Raw genomic sequence first — 24309 nt, 5'->3', positions numbered from 1 at the left:
AGATATCAAGATATTGATACACGCCCCTCTCGATCTTTTCAGACTTCCTCACAGAAATCGGAAAGAAGAGGACGGTCAGAACATAAAGAAGAGCGCGTCAAGTCCAAAGACAAAGAACCTGCTCATCCAAAGGAAAAAAATTAGAGTTTCCCAAAAAGAAGGTAGCCAGTATTAAAGTAAAACATGCCAAGGATTCTGAGGACACAACTCAAGAACGGAGAATGGGCCCGGACAATGCTAGACAGCGCAGCAGAAGTGACCATAGCTCGCAAGATCCTGATGAATCTTCTGAAGACAGTGGACACGAATGAATACATTCAAGTAGAAACTGCAGATACCAGAGTTAGCGTGCCCCATAAATTATATGAAATAACATTACGTATAGAGGGGGACAAAACTAGGAAAATAAGAGGTCTCTTCTGGGACAACCTATCTAAAGGTTATGATATCCTTCTAGCAGAAAAGGACTGGCCACCAGAGTTTGTCAGGGAGTGCCCACATGGCGAAGAAATGATTATGCCTGCCTTCTCAAATCACATTCCAATTCATAGAAAATACACATATGCTAGAAAATGGGCAGTGGCCCAAGCCCCTGCATTATATAAAAATCATGTAGGATGGGATGAGGATTCTCCTCACCATAAAATCCAGATAAAAAAATCAACCTACTGCACAGAGGCAGTATCCTGTTAAGCAAGAAGCTAAAAAACAAGTCAGGGAGATCTTAGATCAACTTGAGTACCAGGGGGTGATTGGAACAGGCACCTGACAAATGAATAATCCTTTGTTTCCTGTCTCCAAAGCAGACAATTCATTTCGTCTAGTATTGGACTACAGACACTTAAACTCTTGTTGCAAAACATTTGCAGTACAAAACTCACACAGTGCAGCACTAATGAATAATATCATGCGCAAAAAATATAAGACGACATTAGATATTTCAAATGGTGTCTTCTGTCAAAACATTGCACCAGAAAGCAGATATTTAACCGCTTTCTCCAGTATGGGGGCCTAAAAGCAATTTTGTCGTCTCCCACAGGGATTTAAGAATAGCCCAGGATTATTTTCAGCCAGGGTAACAGAATTACTACAAATGTATGATGATGAGGCATTATCTTATGTCGACGATATCTATCTAACAGACGATGACCTGGAGACACGCTTGAAAAGAGTGAACACCATCATACTTGGGTTCGCATCTGAAGGGTACAAATGTAACTTTAAAAAGTCACGAATTGCCCACCTCACTGTCCTATTTTTAGGATATGAGTTATCAAGTGAAGGCAAAAGCCTAGCAGACAACTTCTTAGAGAAGTGTGCAGTACTCCAAGCTCCAAAAACGCTGAAAAACTTACAATCAATTCTAGGTTTCCTGAATTTTGGAAGAACTTACATTCTAAATTATGCAGAGAGGGTTAAACCGCTCTACGAACTAATAAAACCTGATTTGAAATCAATTAATTGGACTCAGAAACACACAGAAATTTTACAATCATTACAAACAGACATGATAACTAAAACAAAACTGCAAACACGCGCGAACGAACGCAACCTTGTAATCCGAGTCATACCTAACCTCTAATGAGGGAGAAACAGTACCAATAGCTTACAAATCACACTTGTACACACAAGCTGAAATGAAATTCAGTGCCACTGAAAAGATTCTAACTGCGGTACAAACTGCTGTAGCAAAAGAAAGAGCCCTGGCACAAGGTAAACGCATAATAATCGTTAAACCGGTACCTGCCCAAGAAGCAGTAACAAGAGCAAGCATTCCGAATGCTAAAGCCTTACATCCGAGATGGATACAATGGGTTAATTCTCTTGCTGCATCAGACGTAGTATACGAATTTGATCCTAACTTAAAAACACAAGAATTTCTCCAATACGAATACGAATGTCCTCTGCCAGCTGAAATTCTGCCTCTGGAACAGTACACCTGTGTAATCTACAAAGACAGATTTGCACAACACTGCGTTGTGGATAAAAAAGTTTACAACTCTGCATGCGCGATTGTTAAGGGTCGCTGGCACGTAGGAAAATTTAGACCGTTAATCACTAAAACTGAATCGCTCAGAAATTGTACAGCTCAGCCAGCTGAACTACAGGCTTTTAAGATGGCGCTTGAAAATGCAGATTGCGAATTCCCCACACTAATAATGTGCGATTTGCATTACTGCGTCAAATCTTACAATAATTCCATGCAGACCGTGATTGAAAATGGTTACAAAGATGAGACAGGTGGCACAATAAAACATAAAAAACTATGGGAACAGGTAGTTCTTTTACAGAAAGAACTACAAAAGACTCACGTGATACATACGCAGAGTCTTCAACGTGATGGCGTTCACGTTGCAGGGAATTCATTGGCTAATAAAGCCACAGCGGCAACTGGTCAACCGGCTTCCGTAGCTACAAAAAAAGTTCTAAAAAACAAATTGATGGAGAAACGCTACTGGCAGTAAAAGCCTCAATGGAAGGCAATTATGCGGTGTTACCTCTAAATTACCCACTCGGAAATACATACATAATTGATGCGAACTCCGTTCCTTTTGCTCAAATCCCTGGAGTGGGGGATAGAGTATTTCCAAACACTAACCGGAGGGCTTACTTGATTCAAAAAGCACACATGGGAATGGGTGTGAGGCACCAAGAGATCCTGAAATCTCTAATAGAATTGCAATCAAGATACTGGTGGCCGGGAATGAGCGTGCAAGTTTATAACTTTGCAATGGATTGTCAGGACTGCAATAGAGAGCGCAGTTATAAACCGGACCGGATATCTGATTCTAGCTCAGTATGACCAGCCCAAACACCTCTATTAGACAGCATTAGACTATCTACACGCAGGCGTTCGACCGGACAAATGTGATCCGATTAATATTAAGACAAGATTCATTTGGATATGGCTCCAGCGCTCGGCTGACGCCAGAACTGTTATACAAGATTTGCGAGTCTTTATCTGCACATACGCAATTGGCATGCTACATTTTGACCAGGGTCCTGCATTTAGCTCTCGAGCTTACAAAGAGGCCATGAACAGCTTAGGCATTGCATTGCTGTACTCTAGTCCATTCCATCCTGAGGGAACTGCGGTAGTGGAGAGAAAAAACCGTGACATAAAGCAATCTATAACAGCGAGGGTATTAGGTTCGGGTTATGGGTGGGTCAAACATCTAATAAGTGTCCAATGTAGTCTTAATAATCTGCCAAAAAATTCTCTGGGTAAAATCACTCCGTATGAACTTTTGTTTGGTACAAGAATGATAATCGAAGATCTCGATTGTCAGACTTCAGTGGTGGAACAAAAAGCTTTTGATATCAAAGATCGTTTGGCTGTTTTACAGGACTTGAATGAAACAAGAAGAAGTGTAAGTAACACAAAGCTAAAGCCAACGGCCACTGAAGAAAAACCACCTGTCCCAGCAAGACCTGTCTGGATTCCAAAGATTGGGGATCGGGTCAAAGAAAAAATTGTGGTGAAGAAGGAATTTGGGCCTTCTTACAGAAAAGCAGTACCTATCTTAGCTATCAGCGGAACAAGATCAGTAGTACTACCGCCCCTTGCTGGTAAAAAGGAGAACAGAGTTGTATCAATCGACCTGGTAAAACCACAACCATGTGGCCAATAATAAGTATTAGGCCCAGTGGACTCCCAAGAAGTAGCAGAAGACCAAACCTTGCTACAATCAAAGAGGTTCAAACTGAGAGACTAATCACATTTGATAAACCTGCAGTGAATAAAAAAGGACTATGCAACAAAGCCATGGAACTTGTGCCTCTTGAAACCCAAATTGCAACAGTTCGTCAAGAAACACCTGTGTACAATGATGTAGCCTCTGACTATACTAACATGACAAAGGAAGAAGCAACTACAAAGATTAATAACAATCCTGATGCCATTCAAACAATTGACAGAACTGCCTCTGGCTACTTCATCAATTTCGATGACTTTTCTGATGATCCAAGTGAACATGAAGACAAGCCAGCAAACAAAACTTTCAAAGACAAAATTACAGAACTCTTTCATCAACTTGGGGAAACATATCTGATTTCACCGTGGATTGAATTGTGGATTGTGTTAGGTGTACTTTTCCTCCTGCTCTGGCTCATTTTGGTTGACTTTGTATCAACTAGTACTTTCTCTGATGATTGGGACTTTGAAAATATTAACAATATGATGTCAGATTTAGAAATGTCAGCTAAATATACAGAACATGATTATTTACAAGGTCCATCAAATTATGAAGAAATGTATTGCTTTAATCATTATGGGCATCACTATTTGCATAAATCGGCTAATCCTAGAAATGTTTTTATTTATAATCAATGGGAACATTGTCCAACTCCGCCAAAAGGCAGCTCAAAAACATTTTATGAGAAATTCCCATACTTTTCAGGGTTTAATATCACTGATCCAGAAATGTTTTATTTTAAAATTATGAATAAGACAGGAATGAAAAACATGTTGACAAATACTAAACTGATTTATTCTGAAACATTTAATGAAAAAATGTCTACGTTTGGTTTTGAATTTTGGAAAAAAGACATTGAGACAAAAACTGTCTGGGGTACAAAAGACTGGCAGGTACGAGGTTTAGAATCATTATTCAGAGCCTGCATGATCCCAGAACAAATAATGTTCCTGAATGACACCATTCAACAAACGACCTGTCTTGGCCTGGCCAGGATAAAGAACTTAAACAAACCGTCTATACCAAAACCCATACCTGATAGTAATAGCACTACAGAAGTGGAGATAGACGTATCCCATATTTTAAAACATAACAGAACACTTCCTAATTGAAACAAATGGTTGATCTGGCCCACAGACACTAATAACTGTCAAGATAGATTCCTGAACAAAACACAGGGGTTCAAACAGAATAGGCCAGACACAAGATATTCCCAGAGACAACATCCAGGGATAATAACAACCTATAGTGTAGGAAAACTATGCCTCGAATGGCTACAGAAATCCACACTTCCTGAAATTAAGCAACACTTGAATTTACTTACAGAAGGTGCTGACTTGCGGGATTTCTTACTGGGACCTCGCAAACAGCGTCAAAAACGTTTCATATACGCCGGTATATATGCAGCTTACAATGAAGCTTGGAAAGTAACGCAAATTAAAACTGCAGACAAAATACGAGAAATTGATTGTATTAATTTGGAAAAATCACTGTCTGTAGTGGACAATGGGTTAACGACTGTCCTCCAGAATTTATTTACTGGACAGCATTGTATCGTCTGCTATTGATATATAATAGAACAGGATATGCTAATGTTACAACATGGCCAGTCGCAATTACGTTCTATTGTACAGTTAGGCTGGACGTTACAAAATCTGCGTTCAGGCTCCGTGCCATGGCGTCTGATAAACACAACGTCACTATTTTCGATCTTTAACCTTACTGATAAACAAATCTCTTTGGCACAAAGAGGGGCAGACTATACGGTGCTGAGCATTGAAAAACTAGAAAGATTACCATTGACAGTCTCCGAAAAAACTGTCATTGAATGGATAATACATGGCACCATTTCGATTCCGATAACGACTTTTCAGTTTCAATATTGCTAAAAGTATATACCAGCAGGCCTGTATGAAAGGTTGGGTAAAGGGTACATCAAGTCAACCTGGAATTTACCTCACACACATAGATGTTGGAGTGGGGGCAAGAAAGAGGTATTCCTTAGTGGTAACGACTGTAAAAATTCACTAAGCGGTACACTTCTGTGTCAAGGAATTAACTTACACGGAGCCTGCGAAGGTTCATCAAATAACCTTTCATGCCACCTGCACGGCACCCCTGCTACACAGATAGAGCCTTTTTTCAGACAGCTTTCCAACGGCAGCTACGTTACAGTAAGTGACCACAGCTGTTGTGGCATGGTGCCAGGAACCGCCTATCTCATGAGCGTTACTTCCAGGGTCACTTGCTGTATGCAAGTATTGTATCCAAACAACAAGCCAGACATGGAGGCAGCAATATGGCCTTCTTTGAATATCTCTTCTATTCGAATTGATACTTTAAGCAGAATGAAGTCTATTCTTTTACAAACAACTGTGCCTTTAACCTCGTCTAGAGAAACGTATGATCTGCAAGTTGCAAGGACAGCAGCAGAGATACATACATTATTATCGACAAATTGCCCCGTACATTTCGTAGAAATGTTAAGCCAAATCCTAAACATGTCTGATACCAGTGGCATCGCACATGTATTTAAGACAATTTTTTCGGGACTGGTAGCACCCTTTGAAGCAGTCCTGAGCATCTTCCCGAAATTCGTGCACTCTGTCTTGGGTCTCGTAGCAGGAATCTTATTTTTGTTCCTTCTGCTCCGATATGACAAGTCAAGTCACAGACAAAACTCAGGCTACAATGGAAGACACGATCCTAGCAATGCAATACAGAGAGCAGATTACTAAAGTCCTCGGCTTGGCTCGGCTAAGAGATCTGAATACTACCTGGTTTCTTTCATTCAGACCAATCTGGCAAGATTGCATCTTACCTGTTCTACGATGCCTGCTCTGCGGAGAAGAATGCATGTTAGACGTCTGTCTCACACTTCCATCAGCAGTACCTATGGATATCGATACTTTGCTTGGTTCGGTAACGGCTCATGCAACGTGTTGTCCTCAGCGGCTACCCATTCTGATGACGGCATTCGTTGAGACCTCACCATTACGATTAGGTGGCGGTGAGGTACGAGATGAAAGTCGCACACAGGTACAACCTTCTGTGAACATTGCTGATCCAGATAACGCTGACGGTAATGCATCTCACATATGCACTATTTCCACTTTTTTGGAAATGGCCCAACTTTCACCTACTGTTGTAGACGAATTTTTTGCCAGCCTATCTGAATTAATGTTCTCTCCTAACAACGAGAATAACTGTTGAAAAGTAAGCACACGGCGTTCCCTGAAATCTGAATTCGGCCTTTAGTTTTAGTAACAGAACCTAAAAAACTATGGAACTAGTTTTTTTCCCAGAGAGCGAAATTTATTTTTTTCCAGTTCCCAAAATATTTACCTTTTTGGCACATGATACTCTGCTTAAAGTATAACTATTCTTAGAGAACTATGGGCCAGATGTAGGAGCCCTAATACCGGTCCCGTTGCCGACCGGTATTAGGGTTTTCTGATGTAGGGGGCCTATATTTTACAGATTCTGTAAATTTACCGAATCAGTAAATTTACAGAATCGGTAAAATACTGAATCAGTATATTTACCGATTCGGTAAATCCATATGTAGGTGACACTCCTAAGAGTGCCACATGCCCTTAAGAGTCGGTATTTTACCACCCAATCCTATTGGGTGGTAAAATACCGAATTCAGGTGTGCATGCACATCTGTGCATGCACACCTGTGCAATGTGACACACAGACATGCCCTTAGGGCATGTATGTGTGCCACATGTCAGACAAGCCTGTACTTGGGGTGCTAGAGGGTGTCATAGTGACACCCCCTGCACCCTTGCAGGATTCGGTATTTACCGATTCAGTAAATACCAAATCGGTATTGCCCATTGGTTCCTATGGGCTTCAAGGCCCTTAGGAATCAATGGGCAATACCGATTCGGTATTTACCGAATCGGTAAATACCGAATGTTAACGATTCGGTAATTCAAAATTAAAAATTAGCTACATCTACCTCCTTCTAATTTACAGATTCATAAATACCGAATCAGTAAAATTCGCTATTTATGAGTCGGTAAATTAGAGTTACCTACATCTAGCCCAAGATATCTATTTTTAGAAACTCTAGAGACAATATTTTTACATAGTCTCTAGCACATGTACAGTCTTGTATAACTATGTGATGAAATGGTCTCGACCTTCTCTTCTGTATTAAGAGCCATTTCATAAATGTAAATTTCATGATTCATTCAGTCGACATTCTAAATGTACAATATATGCATTATCTGAATGACACCACTGCTTACAAAAAACGTACAGTATAATACTCATTTTTCGTGTATATACCATTTCAAATGCATTTTATATATTTTGAGGCGGGATGGAAAACACATGCATAGATATGCTTAAACATTGCTTAGTATTTAGTAATGATGGACATTATACGTGGAGTGGGTGTTGTAGATGATTCTAGGACTCTAGTAAATATTCCCGATTTCATGCCCTTATGTGGTTATATCAAATCAAGCCAGTGTCTAACCCAGGGTGGTGTGGAGTGCAAAAAAACGATGGATTTAGGCCCAGATCCTTGTACTGGGGTGAATGTATGACATTGTTCTACATTCTGTCCATCAACTGTGTTTTTTGCTATATCAAATCAACTCCTTATATATGCATAGGAATCATACCCATATTAAGACATAGCCAATGCAGTCCAAATACGGCAAGGCTACTCCCATAGACTCCTAGAAAGCACAACGCGTTCTTAAACAAACCAAGCCTCCAGCAGCCTGGGAATTCCCCCTGCTTCTGTATAGATTTGTCCTACAACTCCTGGAGTCCTGAAAGAACTGCGAGTTCTTAGTGACGTCTTATGTCCAATCTTACGTCAAGCTCGGCACCTTCCAGGTATAAATATACCAGCATCTGCCTTAAGCAACACACGGTGGTTTGGAGCAGATCGGCTATCTACTTGCCCGACGCCCTGCTGATGCGAGTGCTGAAGGAAGCCGACCCTCCCACTGAAGCACTGAGAGAGACGCTGTCTTTTCTCCTGCTGAGAAATCCAGCTCCAGTGTTTCCCTGTCACCCTTGTGGGTTGCTGGGAGATCGAGTCCTGAGAACGAGATACAAGACCTCCTTCATTCTATAACCAAGGTACAGAGCTGATTAGACCCTTAGAGAATTCTTGATTCAGATTCTTGGCAAAAACCATAACTCATTTACTCCTTCCCTGTACTAGGCTTAGGTTAGGTACACTGGGGTAGGCGTATCTTAGAAACACCAGTTGAGTATGTTTAGTCATTATTTTATCATTGTATGTATTTTATCCATTTTAAGTATATTATGGCTTAGAAACCATATAAATGCTTTTACAGTATTATTTTATAACACTCATTTTACTGTATAAGTATTGCATTGTGGCAATTCACTTCTCTTGCATGAGAAAGTAGACTGCTCAATAAATAACCACTTTAATTGAAAACGCCTGTCTCTCTATTTCTCTGCACTTCTGGTGAAACTAAGCATGCACGTTACTGAGTGAAATAACTATCTATTGTTTCCGCGACTCTGGAGATATACTCCTTATTCTGGGGGAGCAAAGTTGTCATGTTTATGCGGTTGTCAGAAACTAATCCCTTCATGTCTATTCAGGAAATTTAGCACCTTCTTGTTTACTTGAGAAAGTTTCTAGTGACCTCTGAGCTAGCTGACATTTCATAATTAAGTCTAACATATTCAATAGAGACCTAGTCGACCTCAGTCCTACGTCTACACTGTCGTTTATGTTATTCCAATGCGCAGAGCCTATTGGGAATATAGGAACTACACTACACTCCTGCCTTTCTGGTGCCCTCTTTGCTGCCAGTCACGCCGTCTCCCGCCCTACCGCATACCCTGCGTGTGGCTGGGGAGCACGGTTGGGTAGGACCTTGTAATGTTTTTGTTTGTGTTGCAGGCGGAGTTACGGGGCGATCCAGAAACAGAAAGGTACAGAATGGTACCTCTTCAGGAGCACAATGGTGTGCCAGTGCCAAATCCCAGGAGTCCTTCTGGAAGGTCCCTGGAAGAAATGTGTTGGCGTCCCGCTAGTCCCGATGGCGGTTGTAAGCCTGAACAACCGGGGGCTGGCCTTGCATCGCTCGGCCCAAAAGGGGCGTGAGTAAGATGGTGGACCAGTGGTCCACCGGATCCAAGGGAGGGGGATCCCATCATCATTGGTTGCCCCCCTTGCTGCCATTGTCAGACAGCATGGGCTCAGCATTGTATCCTACGCTGATGACACCCAGCTCATCCTCTCACTCACGAAGAAGACACCAGAATCTGTTTCCAGGAAGGAATAAAGAATGTGGCAGCCTGGATGAAGGACAGCTATTTGTCGGCGCCCTGCTAGTCCTGAGGGTGGTTGTAAGCCTGAACAACCGGGGGCTGGCCTTGCAGCGCTTTGCTCAAAAGGGGCGTGAGTAAAATGGTGGACCAGTGCTCCACTCAAGGGAGAGGGATCCCATCATCATTGGTAGTACTGATTGGATTGGCCACAGTGCAATTTGGCTCATCAGGCGGGCAGGGCCGCGTAGGTCAGTCATCGCTGCCTGCCCTTGGATCGCCGATAACCTACCATGTTGCATACTTTGTATGAAATAAACCTGCAGCAATCGTTCCCCAACCAAAATTGTGTTGTGCTTTGTTTATTGCATCATGCATGTACTTGGCATGGGGTGGGGAGTGTTGCCTATATAGGCACTGTGCTTCTTGCTGTCTGTGTGGGCCAGCTCTCCTCCTCCTCCCAGAGGAGCTCTCAGGCTAGAAGTCTTGATCTGGCTCAGGAGGAGCATCCTGCATCTCTGGCGCCAGTGATGCAGTTTGTAGTCTGCTGTGCGGCATGCCTGCTCTTCTGCTGCTTGCTGTCTGCTAACCTTTGTTGTGACAACAGGCTCTCCCTCCCTCTGCGCCTAAACCAGTATCCTGCATACAAATAAATTAAGATGTAGTGTGAACTGTTGCTACTTTTGGGCGTGGGATGCTAAGAGCTGTAGTGCTTTGCCAGGTCCCATGACAGCACTCCTGAAGGTCCACCATTTTGCTTTGTGTGCCTGCGTTGGTGTGCTTATGGCTCACTGCGTGCGCTCTGACTACATCGCTGCACACGCTCACCTTTGTGTGTGTGTGTGTGTGTGTTTGAGTGTCTAAGTGCTCTTTTCTCGTTTGTCTTTGGTCCCAGTACAGCAGCATCCTCGCAGTGTGCCAAAGTGGCATCTCTGCCACCGAGCAGAGCTTCCTGCCGAGCAGATGGCCCACGAAGGGCTCGGAGAGGTTGCCAGACTCCTCCCACGGGCACTTGGCATCAACAGCCCCGTGAAAATGGAGAGGTCCAACCAATTTGCGATCAGGCACAGCCCCATGCAAGCAGGTGGGTAGGGAGGCTGATAGCGAAGAGGCAGCGCCTGGGCAGCAGGCACGCGCCTGGGCTTGGCACTCTTCTGGGGGGTGCTGGGGGCTGGACCTTACAGGGGTGCACACTGTCATCGCCCCTGCCCGTCTTCAAGGACCCTGGCTCCTCCCAGCTCTTATGTGTTGTGTAGTCCAATTAGGAAGTTGCCTTTTAAATGTGTCTTTGCTTACGAGACAGTTTGGCGGTGGCACATGTTTGCAGACAGGCAGCATGCGTCACTTCCTAGGAGGGTTGTGGGTCTGCAGGGAGACCTTCTCTTGACAGCCTCGTGTATGTATGATGTGTTCGAACCCCCCCTAAATCTTGAGTGCCATCGGAACGTCACTTTTTGTGACATCCGTGGCACAGAAGCCTGCGTGATATTTATCAGGCAGCACTAAACCACTTTTTTTGGCTTAATGCTGCCTGATAAATATCAGTCCCTTTTAAAGGGGCGTGCAATGGGTGTTACTGGGGGCATTCCCAGCAACATCCGTGGCCTTTTGACACTGCCCCAGATTTACGAGAAATAGTGAATCTGAGGCAGTGTCAAAAACGTACGCCTCTCCAGGGGAGGCGTAAGGGAGGCGCAACGGCGAGAAATATCTTCATTTCTCCTCGTTTTTCCTTTTCCTTTTCCTTTTGCTATGCTTACTGCATTCTGCAGCACACATAGAAATAGGAAAAGCCTCTTGTGATTATTTTTATACAGAAATTTTCCCTTCCTGTACAAAAATAATCATCCCCGCAATGCAGGCACCCTTGCACCATTGTGCAAAGGTGCCTGCATTGGCGCAGGCAACCCATTGTGTGCCAGGGCAGGGGAAAAGGACCGGAATACTCTGTATCTTATAGATACGGCGCATTCCTGCCCTTTTCTTTTGCCGTAGGGAAGTGCAGCAGGAAGGCCTGCTGCTCTTTCCTACGGCAAAACCTCATAAACGGCCATTGTGGATGCTGTCCCTGACCCTCTTGTTGATAAAAACGGGACCGAAATACCCCGTTCCCTCCCAAGGCTAGCAGCATGTAGAACATCACAACATCACACCGTGCAATTTGAAATGGAGGTTGTACAGTGTTTTACGACTCATACCCATTGTTTCCCATATCTTCCCCATCATGCATTGTCTATGTCGGTTTTCATTGTGAGATGACGCTCTGTTTATGTCTACTTATCAGTGGTGAACAGTGTTGCATCACCCGGGTTCAAATGACTTTTTGCAGCTAAGATACCACCACAGCATACTGTGGGGCTTATTTATGAGTCCCTGCATCACTTTTGCGTCGCTGGTGTGGCACTTTTTGTGACGCACCAAAAAATGTGCCTTCTTGCATCATATTTACAAAGTAACGCATCTAGGTAGATGGGTCACTTTGTGAACCCTGCCCCGGATTATACCTGCGCCAGGTATAATGTATGGAGAAGGGGGGCGTCCCAACGCAAGCAAGGGTCATAGAAGTAACGCAGTGAAATCTATAAGATTTCACTGCTCCACTTCTAGGACGTAAATGCATCAATATCTTACGCCTGCCTCATGGGAGGCATAAGACTGACGCAGGCACATTTCACATGGGACTTGCCCATGTGTAATGACCCATTGCTAGAGTTGCGTCACTTTTGTAGCATACTCCAGCAATGCTTCATTTTTGCACCTACAGATACGTCAGAAATACTGACGTATCTGTAACTCCTTGCGACATGATGCGTCATACTGTAAATATGATTTAGAAAGGACAAGGGGGCCCGATAATTGGCTAGGGACCACGGGTAACCATTCTATTAAGAGGAACAATGGTCCTTAGCAGACTGAAAAATGAAAAACGAAAATACAATATAGGCCACAATAGGTTACTATAGGAATCCACAGTCCAGCCGGACAAGGAGTTTTATTCAACAATAGTTAAGAATATAGTCAATAATTCTGAAACAACGGTTTCTATGATAGGGCACAAGCCTGTAACCTATATAGGAAAGGGAGTGTGTAGAACATTACAGATTAATCAAAAAAACATATAAACATAATAAATACAGGCAAAAACTTTGAGCTGTAGTCACTCGCATGTATTGTATTATTTAGCGAGTTTAACCAGAAATAGAAACCACACAAGTTAGGCACAATGGAAGACTGTGGTGCTATTTACAAGTGTCGACGTTTCGATCCCATCGCTCATTAATTCTCGGGATCATCATCAGGACCAAATACATTACATTTGCCTGGTAAAAGTGATAATAGCCTGTTGGGCTAAAGAACAGAGAGGGAATTACAGTGGTCTGTGAGAGACAGTTATGAAAATGAATACAGCACTTAAGAGAACATTTAGGAAAACAGCATGGCAGCGAACCAATTAGTGACTTGAGTGAAATAGTCATGCCAAATATAAGCCGAAAGGAATCGTGTGTGGTTAACAAGTGTCTTGACTCAAACCTTAAAACAACATACTGTTGCTTGGGTGCAAGGCATATTGAGATTCATACTTAAATCCATACATATTGGCGCTGTGGCGGTTTGAGTTCTCGAAGCGACTTGTGGGCGTTCATAAATATCGGAATTGCCCGAGGCTGACGAGTAAAGGTGCCACTACCGTATAACCGCAAACACCCACGAATCATTGCGACGTGTCAAAAATACAGCGTTGGCGCGTGGATTAAGGAATTGGAAATACCACAGTGCATCAGGTGAGTGACTCTGTAGGAGCCAAGGAAGGCGCACGGAGTGAGCTGAACCATTTTGGATCTTACCCGAAACAATTATGGGCTTTTTTTTTTACTTTTATTTCATTCTTCTGTAAATCATCATGTTTCATAAAGGCCGCTTTATGGGACCACTGGGCGGCATTATATGAAAATAAAGAAACCGAGAAACCATAATAAAGGAATGCTCTAATGATGAATCCAAAATGAAGAAATGTTAGTGTAGAGATTTTTTTCAGGTATAAAAAATTGAGAGCATTGAAGCAATGTAAGTGTAGTGTATTTTCCAAAATGACATGTGAATAAACAATAAGGTGTGAGGTTTGACAATGAGGTTTAGGGTACTGGCTATAAGCATTAGGGTTAGGTTTAGGTGTGGGATTTCGGAAAAATAAGGGGGACCCTTAGGATAGGAGTTAGTGTTAGGGATAGGGTAACGGATATTATTACCGATAGGGTCAAATTAAGGCATACAGGAAGTTATTGTTAGGGCAAAGGGAGATAGTATTTGGTTAGGGTTAGTTTTAAGGTAAGGCATAGGAATAGTATTTGGGTTAGGGTAAGGTGTAGAGATAGTTTTCGTGTTATGGTTAATGTTAGGGTAACTATAAAATGATGGAAAGGAGGGGTAGACAGGTGGCCGAAGATAATCACCTGTGTCCTCACAACATATGTTCGAAAAGGTAAGGTTTGTTAAAAAAAACTGCCCTCACCCACTAAGTGGTGGCATGCTTCATCATAGAGCTGCTACAACATCCCTGCACAGACCAACGCCTGGGATGGAGCTGTTGTGAAGAGACAGGTGATTATCTTCGCCACCCATCTCCCCCTCCTCTTCCTCAATTTGTGGTTACAGTTTGATATTTACAGGGAGGATGGAAAAGGAGTAGTACCTCATTCCCCTTCTCTTTTTTGTGTACATAAATAAATACATAAAAAGAAAAATAATATTAGGGTAAGGCAAGGAATAGTATTCAGGTTGAGGTTAATGTTAGGGTAACGCATTGGGATAGTATCTAGGTTAGGATTAGTGTTAGGGTAAGGTATAGCGATTATTATTTGTCTTAAGGTTAGTTTTTTGTTAAGAGATAGGGCTATTTTTCAGGTTAGGTTTAGTGTTATGGTAAATCATAGGGATAGTGTTCAAGATAGGATTAGTATTGGGGTAAGGCATCGGAATACTATCCAGGTTAGGATTAGTGTTAGGGTAAGGTGTAGAGATAGTTTTTGGGTTTGGTTAATGTTAGGGTAAGGCATAAGGATAGTATCAAGGTGAGTGTTAGTGTTAGGGTAAGGCATAGGGATAGTATTCGACTTAGGTTTAGTGTTGGGGCAAGGTATAGGGTTAGTATTCAGGTTATGGTTAATGTTGGGGTAAGGCATAGGGATTGTATCCAGGTTAGGATTAGTGTTAGGGTAAGGTGTAGAGATAGTTTTTTGGTTTGGTTAATGTTAGGGTAAGGCATAAGGATAGTATCAAGGTGAGGGTTAGTGTTAGGGTAAGGCATAGGGATAGTATTCGACTTAGGTTTAGTGTTGGGGCAAGGTATAGGGTTAGTATTCAGGTTATGGTTAATGTTGGGGTAAGGCATAGGGATTGTATCCAGGTTAGAGTTAGTGTTGGGGTAAGGCATAGGGATTGTATCCAGGTTAGGGTTAATGTTAGGGTAAGGCATAGGGATAGTTAGTCAGGTTCTAGTTATGTTAGGATAAGGCATAGGGATAGCATTCAGGTTAGGATTAGTGTTAGGGTAAGGCCTAACAATAGCTTTCAGGTTAGGATTAGTGTTAGGGTAAGGCATAGGGACAGTATTCCAGTTAGGATTAGTGTTAGGGTAAGGCAAGGGATAGCCTTCAGCTTGAGGTTAATGTTAGGGTAAGGCATAGGGATAGCATTCGGGTTAGGATAAGTGTTAGGGTAAGGCATAGGTATAGTATTCAGGTTAGGATTAGTGTAGATAAAGACATAGGGATAGTAGTCAGATTAGGATTTGTTAGACTTGGCATCTTTTGGCGTGTTTCCCGAGTTTTTGCTTTCCGACCTCCCGACTTTGACTTGGTTTTTGCTGGTGTAGTGTTTCTGCGCACTTTTCTCACTGCTGATAAGTGATAAAGTGCAAGTGCGCGAGTCGTAAAGTGTGTTATGGATTGGTGTTTCCATGATTCGATATCTGATTTACCGTTAGTCCCTAGTAAAGTGCACTGAGTGTGCCAGGGCCTGTGAATAAAATGCTACTAAGAGGCCTGCAGCACTGATTGTGCCACCCACATGAGTAGCCCTGAAAAGGTAACTTAGACCCCCCATTGCGGAATCTGCATGCAGTTTGGAACTGCTATGTCGACTTGGCCAGTGTGCACACTTGCCAGTCCCTCACCTTCCCTTTTCTTACATGTCAGCCAACCCTAAGGTAGGCCCAAGGTACCTCTGCGGGCCAGGTGCAGTGTATGTGAAAGGTAGGACATGCCCTGGTGTATGTGGCATGTCCTGATAGTGAATTACTGCCAATTACGTTTTTCGCTACTGCAAGGTTACCTGTTCCCCATAGGACAGAATAGAGAGTTTGTTTATAACATCTTATAAACATAATTGGCCCACGGAATTAGGTAGGAAAATAAAGTTTAGTATGCCTGAACTCAGGATCTAAAGATGCATCTTTTAGTGAAGGTGACTTTTACATTCTGTGTTTGAAAATACCACTTTTAGAAAGTAGGTATTTTCTTGCTCAGTCATCCAGTGTGCCTCTGCTGGAAGGTGGATTGCCTGTCTGGGTTTTGGATGACAGAGGCTGGGGAGCAGGAGTGGCTCAAGATAGTCTAGGTAGGGTCAGGAAAGGGCTAAAAAGACTTGGGCTGCAATGGGAGACGGGCTAGGAGATTCCCTTGCACCTCAAATGGCCTGGTCTGCCTCTGTTCATGCCGGGAAGTCACACCAGAGAAGAAAGAACTGGTTCTGGCTGGGCACAGACACTCTCTGCCTAAGAGATCAAAGGATTTTAGGATATAAATACCAGGGGCCAGACCCCTGAAAGTTAGAGCTCTTTTGGACCAAGAAAACCGCCAAGAAGAAGAGCTGGAGCAGCTGTGAGGAGCAACTACCACATTACTGTGTGCTTTGCTGTGTTGGCCTGCAGTGGCTGCTTCTGTCTTGGGCAGTGAAAGGACTGAACCTTCTGCAATCTACTTTTGTGAGTTTCTCCAAGAGCTTGAGGTAGAGCTTGCCCCCTGTTCAAGAAGTCTCAGGAACAGCAAATACTTCAAGTTCTTCTGCCCTCAGCACTGTGGACTGTGTGTGTTTGTGCTGCAACAGAAGAAGCAACCTGATGACGTCAGCGACGCCGCTGCCGACTCCGTGTACTGAAGGCACCATAAAGGGCAATGCCGCACCGTGACCCTGGTCTCACGAACTACGCCTGCTGACGCCGCCACTGAGACGCTGCTCGCACTGCGACCTGTGGGCACCTCACTCCGCACTGCCTCGCTTTACAACAATGCCTTGGTATCCCAGACCCCGCCGCTCCAGGCCGAAATCTATGCCGCTGCTTGCACCGTGGTTCGAGGGCACCGCTCGTAAAGTTACACAACCCACCGCCCTCATCCCGCATCACAGCCTTGGCCTCCCGACACCAGCGCCATAGACTCCAGTTCGTCAGCCGACGACAGCGCTTCAGCAAATACGACGCCGCTGCTTGCACCGCGACCTGTCAGCTCCGCGACAACCACCGCATTCACTTTGCACCGTGACCCTGGGCTCACCGAAGCCACCATCTGATTCCGCCACTGAGTCGCTGCTTGCACCGCGACCTGAGGGCACCGCACGCCGCACTGCTGCTGTTTTCACCACAGCACCGACGCCTGCCCACTTCAGCGCTCCTGACTTCAACAGAGAGGAGATCGATCGGCAATGTGTGTGACTTTGAGGACCCGGACGGCTCCTGCACTGACCTCCTGAACCGACCCCTGCGAACGCCGTGCTTTCGGAAGAGGTCGCCGACGCCCTGCATTTCTAAAAGGTATGGTTTGCGGGTCTTCCCAACACCGTAGCTGGTCCGCGACACCGCAGTCAACCAGAACTGTTTGGTTTTGTTTGCTCATGATGTCATGATAGCCCGGGATGGAGCTATCAACATCAAGGAACTATTTTGCAAGCATATTTTGATAACCAAAGATTTTTAAATACTGTATTGAGGATTTTTATCGTTTTGGTCTTGTCTTAAGTATATAGAAATATTGGACATTTTTCTCAACCGGTGTGGTGTCCTTTTGAGGTGCTTACACTGTATTACTGTTGGTTATGTGTAAATGCTTTACACACTTCCTCTGAGATAAGCCTGGCTGGTTGTGCCAAGCTACCAAGGGGATGAGCAGTGATTATTTTAGGAGTGTAACTCCCTTATTCTGACTAGAGTGGTGGTTTCTGCCCGACTATGGCACATGCCCTAGACGACCAAAAATCCCATTTCTAAAAGGATTAATGTTAGGGTAAGGCATATGGATAGTTTTCAGGTTAGGATTAGTGCTAATGTGAGACATAGGGATAGCATTCAAGTTAGGATTAGTGAAGAGTAAGACATAGGGATAGTAGTCAGGTTAGGATTAGTGTTAGGGGAAGGCATAGGGATAGTATTCAGATTAGGATTAGTGCTAATGTGAGACATAGGGATAGTATTCAGGTTAGGATTACTGTAGAGTAAGAGATAGGGACAGAATCCAGGTTAGGATTAGTGTAGAGTTAGGGATAGTGGTCAGGTTAGGATTAGTATTAGGGTAAGGCATAGGGATAGTATTCAGGTTAGTTTTAGTTTTAGGGTCAGGCATAGGGATAGTATTCAGGTTAGAATTAGTGCTAGGGTAAAGCAAGGGTAAGTATTCAAGTTGGGGTTAATGTTAGGGTAAGGCATAGGGATAGTATTCGAGTTAGGTTCTAGTGTTGGGGCAAGGCATAGGGTTAGTATTCTGGTTAAGATCAGAGTTAGGTTATGGCATAAGGATAATATTTGAATTGGTATTATTATTATGGTAAGGCATAGGGATAGTGCTTAGGTAATGTTTAATGTTAGGGGAAGGCAAAGGGATTATATTCAGGTTACGGTTAGTGTTGGGGTAAGCCGTAGGAATAGTACACATGTTATGGTTAATGTTACAGAAAGGCGTAAGGATAGTATTCGTGTTATGCGCCGTGTTGGAGTAAGCATTATGGCTAGGGCACTTGTGATAGTGGCTGGCTTTGAATTAGAGTTAGGGTGAGAGTTAGGTTTAGAGTTAAGATATGACTTTAGTTTAGAGTTTTGGTTGGAGTCAGTTTGATGCCCAATTGTCATCACAATGGGTGTGTCCTTATTGACAGCTTTATGTATCATGAAGCATTGGTAATCCTATCCCCTTCATTTTTTAGGTCTCGCCCGCTTTTGCTGTCCTACAGCTAGCTTGCGTTCACAAGCTTGTGTACGTGCACAGCTGCCATCTGAGTTTTTATTGCTGTAATCAGGCTCCTCTGCTTGCACTACCCCCATCCCTTTTCCCCCTCCCTCCTGGTCAGCTTCATTTGTGTCTTCTAGCTGTGAATCATGCTCCTCTGCTGCACCCCCCTTCTTCCCCTCCTCTTCATCAGTTTCATTTGTGCCTTCTATCACTGTGAAGGCTCCTGCTTCCACCAGGCACACACACCATCAGTCGTCAGTGTACGCTTCCACCAGGCACACCACCAGCCGTCAGTGCATACTTCCACCAGGCACACGCACCACCAGCCATCAGTGCACACTTCCACCAGGCACACACCACCAGCCATCAGTGCACGCTTTCACCAGGTACACACACACCACCAGCCGTCCGTGCACACTTTCACCGGGCACATACACCACCAGCCGTCAGTGCATGCTTTCACCAGGCACACACACCACTAGCCATCAGTGTACGCTTCCACCAGGCACACACACCACCAGGCATCAGTGCGCACTTCCACCAGGCACACACACCACTACCACCCATCAGTGCACGCTTCCACCAGGCACACACACCACCAGCCGTCAGTGCACGCTTCCACCAGGCACACACACCACCAGCCGTAAGTGCACGCTTTCACTGGGCACACACACACCAGCCGTCAGTGCACGCTTTCACCAGGCACACACACCACTAGCCATCAGTACAGGCTTTCAACAAGCACACACACCACCAGCCGTCAGTGCAGCAGGCAGGCTCTTCTCAGATGATTTTTTTGGTAAATATGTGCTCGATGCCTGGGAGGGAGTGGGTTGAGTTTCCTTAAACCATGCTGAGTATGCAGGTGCAGTGCATGAACTCTTGTGTGAGTGAGTCATGCTGCCTGGGGGCTCACTACTCCACACTTGTAAATTGCGCCTGCACCAGGCTTTTTCTCATTTGCAAAGTTCGGCGCATGCACACAACTAGGCAGCCCCCACACCCCCGGGAATGACTGCTTCCTACAACCAGAATGGAAACAACATTCAGAGCAATGAAAACAAGTTCATTTGATGCAACAAAAACCATGTCCAGCTATTGTAGAACTGGCAACTTAAACAAAACAGCAACAAAAAACTAACAAGCACCGGCATAGCAAATAGGTCTCGCTTTTTGGACCCTATAAGTATTTAGTTATGCAGCAGAATATCCTTGGTGCAACAACACCAACTGTTGCATGGCTAAACACGTATAAGGTCCCAAATGCGAGACCTATTGGCTATGCCAATGCTTGTTGTTTGTCGTTATTGAACTTCATTACACCATTCTTCATTGCTACCTTTGCTTCACAGTTTTAACACTGTTTGGCATGACATCTAAGATAAGTTAATCGGCAGTATTTACATTGAGGGTAGGATTTTAGTACTTTACTTTAGAAGTAAGTTAGTTTTTAATGGTTTTAAGTGCTTTAAAATATGTGTGTGTGTGTGCATATAGGTGTGTGCAAATATATATATACTCAAAAACCAGCAACCAGCTTCGAAGAGACACGCACAGCAGAACTCCATTGTTAAATCAGTTTGGCTCGTTTGGTCTGTATATACAATATACTGCTTGGTGCTATTTGTGTCTGAATGAATACAATTATTACTACTGATATTGACTTTGAGATTATACTGATATTTACTTTAAGACATATGCATGTGCGTTTAAACAGTATTTTCACTCCTGTTCTTCTAGAATTCTGTAGTATTTGCTATTATAACTTAATGAGGGACATTAGAATTGTGTTTTTTGAAACCACATGTAGATGTTTGCTGTTTTTGCACTGGTTCGAGGTGTGTATGTTTTACGCCATTTGATACATTGTGCGTGGACGTCTTTTTGGGCATGTTGGGACTTAATGTACAATTCAGTGAGTTACATGAAAGTATTTTGGTTAATGATTTGCCTTAAAGGTACACACATGTGTAAGTCCACAAGATGGTATGTGCTGCAAAATGGCACATATCTTATGACTTCAGTCTCCTTTCTCTGTTTATAATGGTGGAGTATGGAGGCTAACAACTAATGGACTCAAACAGCGTGGTATATGAGTATTGGGCAGACTGTGATTATATGTGCAATCGCAACCTGTTACTCCTATGAATTTTGGATAATGTCAAGTACCATAAGGTACATATTTGTGTAAGTCTTTACACAATGTGGGTAAAACTATATACAATACTTTATTTTTCACAGAAAAAACTAGTTGAAAATGAAAGTTAACATACAAGATTTTAAAGTAAAAAAGCACTGAAATTCACCAATTATAGTGAATTTCACTAAATTATAATTGAATAAAGTTACTATATCTGATGCATTTGCCATGCACAGTGATGCCATTGATGTTGTCATTTCAGATGTCATCAGTGATGTTATCAATGATGTCAGGAGTGATGTAATATGTCAGGAGTGATGTAATATGTGAGCTCAGTAGCAGTGCATGGCAAGTGTGCAAGTTATAGTTTCTCTGCCTAAAATTTGGGCACTGCTCACAAGTTCCCTGCTCTTTTTTTATCTCTCTCTCTGTCTCAGTGTGTGTGTGTGGGGGGGTGGGGGGGATAGTTAGGTTAGTCTTGCCATGGTAGCATGGACTACCAAATTTGCGACAAGTGAACATTTTAGCTCAGGGATTTCCATTAAGACTTCAACCCGAACGTTAACTCTTGCTCAGCTGTCTCCATGGAGATACAGCTCAAGCCTCAGTGCTATCGTTTTCAATACTTCTTTGTGCTTTTAGCATAACTATGTGTGCTATACTAACGGTCTTAACCTCTAGAAAGTCAACCTTTGTATACGTGACTTAGGAAGCTGATTACTCTTGCAATTAACTTTTTCTTTACTAAGCTTCTAACTTGTCTTCTCACTTTAAAGAGCTGCAGCAAAGCGATTTCCAGGATTATATTTGATTTCAACACTTTTATCGATTTTAAAGGGTAAGCATGTACAAGTCATACATTAAATCATGCATAATCATAAATCATATATAAAATCATATATAGCATGAACATAGGCAACTACAAATAAACCTAAAGGATAATAGAGATAAGGAGAGGGGAATGCGGCCACCGAGTCGGGTTAGTGGCATTTGTTTGGGTGCAGGGATTAGCAGGGGGCTAATGCTGCACAATACCTATATAAACAGATGTAACAATGATGGGAATTATGGAATTTGACACCAGGTTGCTGGCAGGTAAGTGTTAATACAAATGTTGAGAACACAACATTCCGTGTATGGTAGTCTGGACTATATATTGGAGCCGGCAAGTCAGGTGTACAAGCTTTGAAACAACTGATTTGTGTATGCTTTAAACTATATGTGCGTTATACAGTATTTAGTCCCCTGACTAGGTTGAGAACAACTTTGATGTATAGAGACTCATAAAGGTTTTGATTAGTCAAGCACCATCTTGTGGTAATTGTGGAACAAGGGTGATGTGAGATATATCAATGGTAGTAATCTTGGATTTGGTTAAAATGATGTGTAAGGAGATTTTAATAAGGAGATAGAGCTGTAAAAGAGGCATTTCAAGGTGGCTTTCTGGTGGCGTAGAAGTTGTCCAGCTTATCCCAGATAGGTTTAGAGGGTGATTTCCATGGAAAATGTTGGAGTGAGTTATTGTCCTGATGTGGGTGATCCAATTGATCCAGTTGTTCAAAAAGGCTTTGTGCCTACTTTTCCAGTTGGAAAGCGCTATTTTGGTTGCAGTTGGTATAAGCAAGTAGGCCTGGTCTGATGGGCTATCAAGATTATCGTAGAGGAAGCACTTAACGAATAAGGCAAGTTTCATTTGAGGGTCGTAGTTGTATAGATCCATATAAAAAAGAGAAGACCTTATTCCAAAATAGGGAAAGGGATTTGCAGTAGAGGATGAGGTGAACAAGGTACCCTACCTCTTCTTTACAGTTCCAGCAAGTGGGGACTTCGAACATTTTTAATGAGTGTAGTCGGGATGGGGTCCATAAAGTTTTGTGTATGAGCCAGATTTTAGTTTGAGAAAGTACAGGTGAGATTTTCTGTGATGTGATAGATTTCCAGATTTTGGACCAATCTGAGTATGTTTTGGGCTTGGAAGAATGGTTTTGCCAGGAGGCTGTTATCTTTTTGTTTAACTGCGTTGTCTTTGGATGTAGAAGATTATACAAGTGGGATACTTGATGCCCAGATTTGTTAAGTTTCAATATAAGATCTGGTAAGGAAGGACTATCATTATGGCACTTAAATTTCGAAATGGCGGATTTGACATGAAGGAAGTTGTAGAACTCCAATCCTTCTAGATGTAATGATTTCTGGAAGTCAGAAAAGGTTAGGGGTTGTAAAGGCAAGACAAGTTGGTGTGGGAAGTAGATACTCTTGTCTATTCATGATTGGTAGTGCATAGTTTTGCCAATATATTTAAAGTACGGGTTGTTCCAGAGTGAAGCCATGTTAGAGAGATTTATACCTGAGAGAAGTTCCTTGTCAATCTTCAGGAGTGAATGTTTTGTGTTCTGCAATACATGTTTGGATTTATCAAGATGTTTTGTGGTAGTTGTTAACAAGGTTAGTGGGCTTAGGTTGTTTAGTAGCGCCCTTTCTATTTCTAGCCATACTGGAGTGTAGTTATTCGGGGGGTGAATCCAATATGAACCTTGTTTGGGCAGAAAAGCAGTTTGGTAATCTCTGACATTGGCCAGATTAACTCTCCCTCGTGTTTTGTGTAGTTTAAGTTTTTTCAAGGCAATTCTAGTCTTCTGATAATAGTAAAGGGAGCATGCTGATGAGGTAATTGATTATAGGAGTGATCATCATTTTTATAGTTTCTCTTCTTCCCCACCTGGCAATGCATTTAGGAGACCATGTGTCTTTTATTTTCTTAAAGGTAATGTTTTTGTTATGTTTAATGGTATCTTATCAGGTGTGCTCCGAACTTGATACCCAAATACTTTATGTAACCGGTCTGCCAGGATTAACCTGATGTACCTAGCACCTCTTTTGTACAATGAATGTTTGGAGGTTTTACCTCTGATTTGTCTCTGTTTAGTTTGTACCCTGAGAATTCAGAGTAGAGCGCTATTGTGGACATGAGAGCTTGTAT

Source organism: Lissotriton vulgaris, chromosome 9, assembly GCF_964263255.1.
Source record: "Lissotriton vulgaris chromosome 9, aLisVul1.2, whole genome shotgun sequence".
Classification (NCBI taxonomy): domain Eukaryota; kingdom Metazoa; phylum Chordata; class Amphibia; order Caudata; family Salamandridae; genus Lissotriton; species Lissotriton vulgaris.
Note: the sequence above shows the minus strand (reverse complement) of the source record.